Genomic DNA, 9,699 nt, shown 5'->3' with positions numbered 1-9,699 from the left:
AACCTAGGTATGATTTGAAGTACACGGGAGGCTGTGCATAGGTTGTATGCAAAGCCTATGCCATTTTATGGTAGGGAATAATTGCAGCACAGATGGCAGATGTTCTTATGGGGAGCTCTAGCCCTTGCGTGAATGTTGGCAGAAAGGTGCCTTTTGGGGGTCACCCACAGACACAAAGGATGGGCAAATGTGTGAATATCAGTAAACAGGCAAGGAACAGAGTTTTGAGGAGTGCAACTCAAGCAATCAGCTTTTATTTGACTAAAAAACACAGTCAGATATATTTGTAAGTAGTAATTTCCTTTTTTTGGTAAACATCAGGCCAGGCAAGGAGTGGAAATCCTATTAAAAAATCCAAAGGAAATTGCCTCGTGATTCATATTTTCGATTATAAGATGGAACTGGTGGCCTGCCATAATGTGTTTCAATATTTGGAAACAGTGTGAGGAGCTTGGATTACGTGAGGAATGACTGGGCAAAAGTAGTTCTGAGCTGGGGTGGGAAAAAAAATAAGCGAAACCAGAGCCTTCTGGACGAGAACTGCAGCAACCACGAATACACAACCCAAGCAGGTAGGCAGCCCAGACAGGAACTCCCATGCTCGCCTTCACTCAGCACTGTGTGAAGGGCACATATTAATTGTCCCAGCCGAGATGATGATGTCGATGAGGATGCAAGACGTCCATGTTTATTTAGCTCTTTGTCACGTACACGCAGACCTATTGACTCCAAAAGATGACTTAAATTTAGAGCTTGAGAGAACCTTCGATAGCAGATCTTTTTTATTAGCATATTTATTGCTATAAATCATACTTATTCTTTATGCCTCTTATCCATTCTCTCCCTTTCCCCCCTCCCTCCCCTTACCCATTTTCCCTCCCCCCTTCCCTCCTTCCCCCACCCCCTTCCCCCTCTGATAACCATAGACCTGTTCTCTCCATCTGATAGATTAACTGTTCCTCTGTTGGCTTGTTGCCTAGATGATCTGTCCACTACGGAGGCAGGTGTGATCAAGTCCTCCCCTATTGTAGTAAATCAGATGCTTCTTTTATTACTCTGGAGTGTGCTTTGTGTAGAGAAAGGACCTCTTCTTCTTTTTTTTTTTTTTTGTTTCTGCTGGTGCCTCTCCTTGTGTCAATGCAGTTGAGAGTCTGGCGTGCCATCTGCACCGTGGCTGCGACTGCTGCTATAGAGACTAGCCGCTTTTGCAGCAGCCATGGCAATTGTGGTGGCTATGGAGGGCTACTCGTGTGAAAATGGTGTTTTTGGTGTGTTCTTTACCTGGTTGTAGCTGGGTTTGGCTTCCCCCTGCTCCATACCTCAGGACCCCCGGGGGGCCTGGGGTGGTGGAACAGCTTGCCTAGTTGTGGCTGGGTTCGGCTTCCCCTGGCTGGTTTGGCTTCTGGAGGGACTCTGGGGCGGTGGTGGAAGCTTGCCTAGATCAGATCTTAATAATCCTTATGACACAGAGAAATTGAGACCCTGACAAGTGTGATTTACTCTGAGTGACTCAGTGGCTCAGAGGGCCTGGATCCCAGCTCAGTGCCATTCCCACAGGAGTACATGGCTATGCCACATGGGTCCACACCATGGTCCGGCTGCTGCCTCCCTCCCCAACTCTTCAGAGAAGAACTCTTTGGTCACCTTGCTTGGGCCTTCCTTCTTGGCCCTGATGCCACCCTCCAGACTTTGTTCTTCTTCGCACGCCTATCAAAACTGACATTGTTCCAGGCGTTAGGCTTCTGCCGGGTGAAAGAATTGTCTAAGAGATGTTGATAAGTGCTAGTATTTTATGTCTAGAGAACACTGGGCTTGGAGTAAAGAGCCTTAGATACGAGTATTGGCTTTGCTAATTATTAGTGAGCTTTAAAATCCTCATATATGAATATAAAATAAGAATAATGGTACCAACCTCAGAGGGTTTTCAAGATGACAGACTGAGATAATTAAAAGTGAATTGTAATCTCTGAAGGGAATTCAAATCTCTACAGGGTTATTACAGTGTGATGCATATAGGAGCTGGTGTAAGGACTTGTGTGCACTTCAATCTCTTTAACACCGTTTGAGGGACAATTACAGGTATGTGTCTAACTGGCATGGGAAGAGATCGTTTAGAGTAGGTGGGTCTGTCAGTGCCCATACCCCAGCTCACATGCAGACACTCATCTACTTTGCTGACATATTAGATGGGCCTTGATCATTGTCCCTTGGAATGTATAAAGCCAGTTAAAAAACATTAGTAGTTGGGAAAATGCCAACACTATCTCTTCTGGCACCAAAGGAAGGGAACTCAATTTGATTTTCTTTATTGTGTCTTTTAGAGTCTCTGTACAGACTGGACAATGAGAAATACTATTTTAGGTGCTGAAGATGAGAATGTTTAACACATAAAAATCTCAGGTGGATGATGACTTAGTCCATTCTCCTGCTTTTAAGCATAACAACGCTCCATCCAACAGATAAATGGGCCTCTCCGGGGTTTCATGGGTGCTTCCAGTAATAATTGTGAGGATGGGAAAGAAGACAGCAGTGGACACAAAGAATCCACCGGCTTTGTGACTGAGAAGGAGACACAGGCTGCTCAGCTGTGTGAGAGGGTGGCTGAAAAGGTGGAATGAGGTGGCTGGGAAAGGGGCGGGTTCTGGAATCCAGCTGCTGGGGTTTGAATCCCAGCTCCAGCGGTTCCCAGCTGGGTAACTTGGGCAAGGAACTTAATCCTTCTAAAGCTCAGTTTTTTCCATCTGTATGAAGATGTATGTAAATGAATGAAAAACGTTAACTACATCTTAGGTCTTTACAGGAAATAAATGGGAAAGTGCATACTAAAGTGCTTGGTTTCTGGCACATGATGGAAGCTTGGAAACTTTTAGCTACATTTTATTATTTTCTTTATTCAAACAAAAACCAAGAGCTACTGGATATTAGTCCCAAGAGAATTTGAGAAGTAGGGAGAGGCTGTCCTATTCTATTATCCTAAATTTTCACCTTCCTCTTGGGCAGTCGATGTCATTCCAGTGGATAAAGCTGTAAAGCCCTGAGAAAAAGGTGGGCCAGGCTCCCTGGCCAAAGGAGTTCCACCTTACCCAGAGAGAACAGGCTAAAAATTTCAAAAACGCTTTATTAAGTTCTGAGATTATTAGCCACCTATATTCTGCATGTGAACAGTATAATCTGTATTGTCAGAGAGGTAATTAGCCCCCAACCCCTTGGGAAGTACGTTGGGGGGCATATTGTCTCAGGCCTCTTTTCCATATTTCTTGTTTCCAAGCTTCCATGCCTCCATCAGAGGGTTCCCCTTAAGAACCCCACTCATTAACAACTTCATAGATGTCTTGATGTCAAGACCTAGAGAGGCAGATGCCTTGCCTGTTGATCCTAGTTTACTGATTGAGATACAGGCACTTCCCTTCCCTAGAGGACTGGCCCAAAAAGTTGCTTCCCCACTTTAGGTGACAGCCTCGCCCTGCTCCACCATCAGATTTTATCCTTGAAGCTCCAGTCACAGTGCCGCATGCCGATTGTTCCCAAAGTGTGTTCTTTGGGACCCTGTTCTCTGTAATATTAATCTGAATGCTCGTGAAAAGGGGGATTTCCATGGTCAAATGCATTCACAGAAAATTAGGTTAAAGAAACTGAAATAGGTTTTTAAATTTTTATTATGGCAAAATACACATAACATAAAATTTACCATTTTAATCATTTTTAAGTGCACAGTTCTGTGGCACTAAGTATACTTTTGTGCAACCGTCACCACCATCTGTACCCAGCTGGTCTTCCAGCTTCCAAAAATGGGCGGCATACTTCTGAAGCAGCACAGCATGCAACCAGCATGGTTCAGTTTCATATCCTGATAAATTCATCATGACTGCCACCTTAGAGCTGTGTTTAGAAGTCTCTGTGGACAGAAAGGAGAGGGTCTGGCTAGTGTGGCCTGACAGATATTGGCATGACCTTGGCCAGGTGCCTAGTTTGCTAACTCTTGAGTGTCTGACAGGCTGCAGGCTCAGAGTGATTGGGGACAGAAAGACACGGGGGCTGGGCAGAGGTCTGTGTTTCCAGGGCATAGTTGTGAATCTATCAATGATCTGGGGATCTTTTGTGATTTTCAGAATGGTGCCTTTTTATTTTCTTTTACTAGCACCTCTCCTTCCAGCTTTTCTAATTTGCAGGCAGGCATCAGCATTTCTACCATGTTATAAATCCTGGTATGTGAGGAACGGATGGCTACCACCAGCTAACGAAGGCGGGAATGACTGTTTTTTTTTTTTGTCTTTTGTCTTTTTCCGTGTCCGGCAACGGATCGCAACCCTCAGTGTTGCCCCCGTACCGGACAGGGGAACGGCAACGGGATCGCAACCCTCGGTGTTGCTCCCGCGCTTCGCTCAGCCAGTGAGCGGGAACCGGTCTGTATGTGGGATCTGAACCCTCGGGCGGGAGCGCCACCGCGCTTCCCAAGCGGCGCCCTCTCCAGTGCGCCACCGGGCTGGCCCCCTCAAGGAGTTTTTTTTTTTTGTCTTTTGTCTTTTTCCGTGTCCGGCAACGGATCGCAACCCTCAGTGTTGCCCCCGCACCGGGCCGGGGACCGGCAACGGGATTGCAACCCTCAGCGTCGCCCCCATGCCTCGCTCAGCCAGTGAGCGGGAACCGGTCTGTATGTGGGATCCGAACCCTCGAGCAGGAGCGCCACCGCGCTTCCCAAGCGGCGCACTATCCAGTGCGCCACCGGGCCGGCCCATGACTGTTTTTTTAATTCCAAAAGTTAGTGCCAATTGGCAGAGTGATTTGGGGCCTTTGAAGATGGGTTTCAGGATGGCACAACTGAGGCTTTGCTGGGAGCCTCTCAAGGTTTAAAGGCAGCTTCCTAATCCTTTGACGTCAGAGACTAGTCTTGCTTTCTGGAGGGCCAGATTTGGGGGTTAATGACCCGCATTCTGAGTGCAGGGGACCAATGAGAATGGGCAGTGGTAGTTTTCCTGGTACTGAGGTTGGCATTTGCTAGAATGTGAACCAGAAGGCAGCAAACTGGGGACCTGAAGTTCAGCCTCAGCAGTTCCATGAATGTCTGACCACCTCTGTGCTTCAGGATTTTTTCTCTATAAGGTGAAGTTAGGCTAAATGGATTAATTCGAAAACAAACATTTACCGAGCTTTGATTATTCACCAGGCTCTGTGCTACAGGGATGTGACATTAAATAAAGCATGCCACATGCCCTTGAGAATATGACTTCCAAGGGCTCTGGCTGCTTACATCCTATGAGTCTATAAAACAGTGCGTCACTGTGGCAGCTCTGACCACTGCATGCTTTCACGTCATTCTTCCCACCGGTTGGAGGTCAAGTGACTTGTCTATGGACACACAGCTAGTAAGTAGCAGAACTGGATCTGGATCCAGGTCTTCTGATTCCCTGGCCTGTGCTCTGTGCTCTGTAGCTTGCTGTCTATGACTCTTCCCTCTTCCAGATTTTCCCACCCAATGAAATAATTGCTATCATTTGCCAAGCACTTACTTTGGGTCTTACTACAGGCATTATCTCATGGAAATCTCACAGCAACCTCATTAAGTACTACTATTATTGGCATTTTACAGAGGAGGAAACAGGCTCAGAGAGTGCGAGTGCTTTGCCCAGAGTTGCCCAGCTTGTCAGCAGAATTTATGCCAGGCCTGTCTAGGGCTGCTGTGCTGCACTGATTCTGGAATCATCAAGATGACCGGCAGGACAAAGGGCTCTGTTCTCTCCCAGAGAGTGAAGGTTGTCCCTTTGGCAGGGTCCTTCCTGGGCTCCTGCTGGAGGAGGTGGAGCAATCCAGAGGCGTCTGAGATGCTGCCTGAAGAGACGTCAGTCAGGGCCTGCTCCTGACCTGAGGTTGGGGCCTTCATGGAGAAACGTCATAGACTTCCAAGGCCCAACAGACCTTCCAGGTCCCATAGATCCAGAGGCTTCTAATAAGAGCCAGTTGAGGGCAGAAGCACTCCTGTCATTTTCCAGAAAAGATAGTGTGAACAGGTGGGGAAAGCCACTCTCCCAGTAAGGGCTGAGCCCTCCTTTCCACTCTGTGTCCGCATCCTGGGCCCCATGCACCCCACACCCTCCTTCCCCAGCCCTGACAGGCCTTTCGTCTTCCTGAGGCCAGCTGAGGTGCTCTGCTACCCAGCACTCGGTGGCTCCGGGAATAATTAACCTGGGCCGGGCAGGGCCCTGGGTAGGGCTCTGCTTAGGTCGGCCATCGTGGGAAGGCTGAAGAACAGTGGGCACAACCTGACACTCAGGTGGGAGTGTAGGTTTCAAGGAGGTAGAAACAGCTCCCCTCACTACGCACTGACAGAGAGCGCTGGGCTGAAGCCCTGACCTGAGTTCCCGGACACGGACCGGACCGTGCAGAGCTGAGCCGCAGCTCCCTCTGCATCTCATCAGACAACCCTGGGGGGCAGGTAGTGGTGTCTCCATTCTCCAAATGCTCAGGCTTGGAGAAGTTAATGCAGCTGAACAGATGAGGGTGACAGGGCAGGGTTCAAACTCAAGTCTGCAGGACCCCAAGCCAGGGATCCTCCACTATGCCCCACTGTCCCCTCTCCTTCTTCCCTGACCCTGCAATTTCCCAGTCTTGTAGGGTTCACAGTCAGGTCGACAGCTCACTGGATGTGAGGGAAGCCGAGGTGGTCCCTTATGGGAGGAAGGGGGCCAGCATGGGGCCCTAACTGCCTGCTGACAATTGACCCTGCAGGCCCTGGTTTTTAATTATCTTGCAAGAAGCTGTGATAAGCTCAGACGCATTTGTGAGCAACAGGAAGTGTGTGGGATGTGCAGAGACTCAGATGGGACCTTTTAAGGTAGCCAGCAGCTTGGGAATAGTTACGGGTGGAATAAACAGGGCAGCCCAGAGATGAATCTGCAAGTTGTAGGGGGTTGATCCAAGCCCTGCGGGCTCAGGAGAGGCAGCTCTGATGGCTGCGAAGTCACCCTGGGTGACAGACACTAATGGACGAAGGTCACAGCCTCCACGGAGACGGGCATGAGGCATGCATCTGTGAGTCACCCGGTAGAGACTGGCAGTCATGCCCCAAGCCCAGGGACCCAGACCAAGCTGTCTCATAGCTGCCTCCCAAACAATACACAATGAATTATCATAAAAGCGCCTCGCAAACACCAGGCTCCAAACTGGGTTTTCAATCAGCCGGAGAAGGGCTTCACGTTCAATTAATTTTCCTCTGACCTGCCTGGTGTCCTCAGGGAAGGGCTCTGCTCCTGCTGTAAGGATTGAATCCTCTGCCAGGGCTGGAGGGAGGCGCAGCTCAGGGTCCTTCCCCCTCTGAAGTGGGGAGAGTGATCTGTGAGCTGTGTAACATACAGACACAAAACCCTAGCAGGTGGGGGAATAAGGAGCTTCATTGTCCTCTTTCCCATCCCCTGGAGACCTGGGCAGGTAAAATCAAGTCTGTTCTCTTGGAATTTGAAAGAGAAATCAGGCGGCAGTTTTTTTCTCTCAAGAAACATAATTTTTTAAGGGGGGACTTTCTAGCGTACACAGATGATTTTGCCCTGCATTGGCACAGGGAGGGGGCAGGGACGGGAGCTGTGGGTCGGACTTTCCTCGGTTCCCAATGTTTGCTGTGACCCCGAGCATGTCCTGGTTTTCCCTCCTGCACAACTTGGAGGGCAGCAAACACACTGGTGTGTGAGGCTCGCGCTCAGCTTCCAGGCCAAGCACAAGCTCTTGGGGAGACGGAATTCGATTACTAGAGGAGCAGGGAGGGGTCCTGTGTTCCTTGCTGGTTGTCAGCTCCTGATCTGAGGACCCCTCCCACCACGTGGGGGTCACAGAGACACTTGAGCACTGCCTCTTGTTGAAGACAGTATGGAGGGGATGGGGTTACCTAAAGGGATTGTTCATTGGAGAGAAAAGTCCCAGACGACTGGTTGGGATGGGAGGATTTGGATCCTGGGATGTGGGATCACTTTATTCAGGCTTAGCTAAGGCCGGGGCGTGGTGAAGGGCTGGGAGTTTGGAGTTCAGATATAGTCAGAGCGCTTGAGTCAGGCAGATTAGTTCCAGCACCACCCACCTGTTGAGTCATCATGGGGAGGTTATTCTACCTCTCTCATCCTTGGGTTTCTCATTTATAAAATGAGGGTAACAGATATCTCCTTTTAGGGTTAGTGTGACGGTCACATGGGATAACAGCAGCATACTCAGGGGTCTGCCACAGGTATGTTCCTGAGCCCTCCAGCCTGACAGAGTCACCCTTTCCTGTAATATCCCCAAGGACTTCCCAAGGCCCACTCCACGTACTGTGGCTGTCCCATCTCCCCTCCCTCATCGCTCTTGGAATTCTTTGGAGATTTTGATTTTCTGCTGCTGACTCTTACTCTGATTTCCTGCTTCTGCAAGATTTCCAAGCCCCCTCTGCCTCTTTTTTTTTGTTTGTTTGTTTTTTTTTGGAGGCTGGAGAGGACTCTTACTCTGATTTCCTGCTTCTGCAAGATTTCCAAGCCCCCTCTGCCTCTTTTTTTTTTTTTGTTTGTTTTTTTTTGGAGGCTGGAGAGATTTATTTATTTATTTATTTATTTATTTATTTATTTCCCCCTCTGCCTCTTTGCTGCTACGACAGCCCTGTTTACCCACTCCCCTTTATTCACTAGAAAAAGCATCATTAGCCAAGGTCATGTGTTTACTGATGATCTGGGCCTAGTTGGGGGTGGTTCAAGGGGTTTACAGCACAGACCAGACAACAGCCTGAAGCTGAGTGTTAGACATTATCTTTCCAGTGTCTCTCATCCATTCCACTGGCCGTCTCACTTGCCATCTGTACTGGTTAGCTAAGACTTCATAACAAATCATTCCCAAACTGAGTGGTCACAATTCTGTGCCTTAGCAATTTAGGACCAGCGGGGCGGCTCATCTGGTTTCAGCTGGATTCTCATACCGGTCTTCAGTTAACTGTGGGTCAATCTGCTGTTCTTGCTGGGACTCTCTCATCTGGGGTCTTTTCTGGGGTCTTGGCTGGGACATTTGGGCTCCGATCCATGTGGCCTGTCAACCTGCAGCAGATTAGCCTAGGCTTCATGACATGGCAAGTGAGCGGAAATGTGCAAGGTCTCTGAGACTGGGCTTGAACTGGCACTGCACTGCATTCTGGTGGTCAGAGCAAGTCACGGGATCAGTCCACATCCAAGGGAAGGGGAAATAGACTCTATGTTGAACGGGAGGGGTTGCAAAGCCATATTGCAGAGGCTATGGATACAGGGAGGAACGATGTGTTCCATACATGTTTTGTAACTTACCATCTTTCCTTTCAGGGTCTCTCCTATTGTCCTGTTTTTGGATCTTCAGTTTCTCCTCCTGGACTACCTAGATCTCATTCCAAATATTCTTGTCTCCCTGTTCTAGGACCCCTTACTCTTCCTATTTGAGGAAGACTCCAAATTCTTGTAACTTTATTATGCAGAACTTTTATTTTTCTTTGTTGACATTTTTTTCCCCTTTCCTATCATGTTCGAAACTGAAAATGGTCTTACGTTTGTTTGACTAAAGTAAAACCGGTTCTCAACCTGCTTGGGCATCTGAGTCACCCACAAAGTTTTTTTTTTTTTTTTTCCTTTTTGTCTTTTTTCATGTCCGGCAACGGATAGCAACCCACAATTTCGCGCCCGTTCCGGATCCCGACCGGCAACGTGATAACAACCCTCGGTGTCACGCTCG

Source organism: Galeopterus variegatus, unplaced genomic scaffold, assembly GCF_000696425.1.
Source record: "Galeopterus variegatus unplaced genomic scaffold, G_variegatus-3.0.2 Scaffold2066, whole genome shotgun sequence".
NCBI classification, from domain to species: domain Eukaryota; kingdom Metazoa; phylum Chordata; class Mammalia; order Dermoptera; family Cynocephalidae; genus Galeopterus; species Galeopterus variegatus.
Note: the sequence above shows the minus strand (reverse complement) of the source record.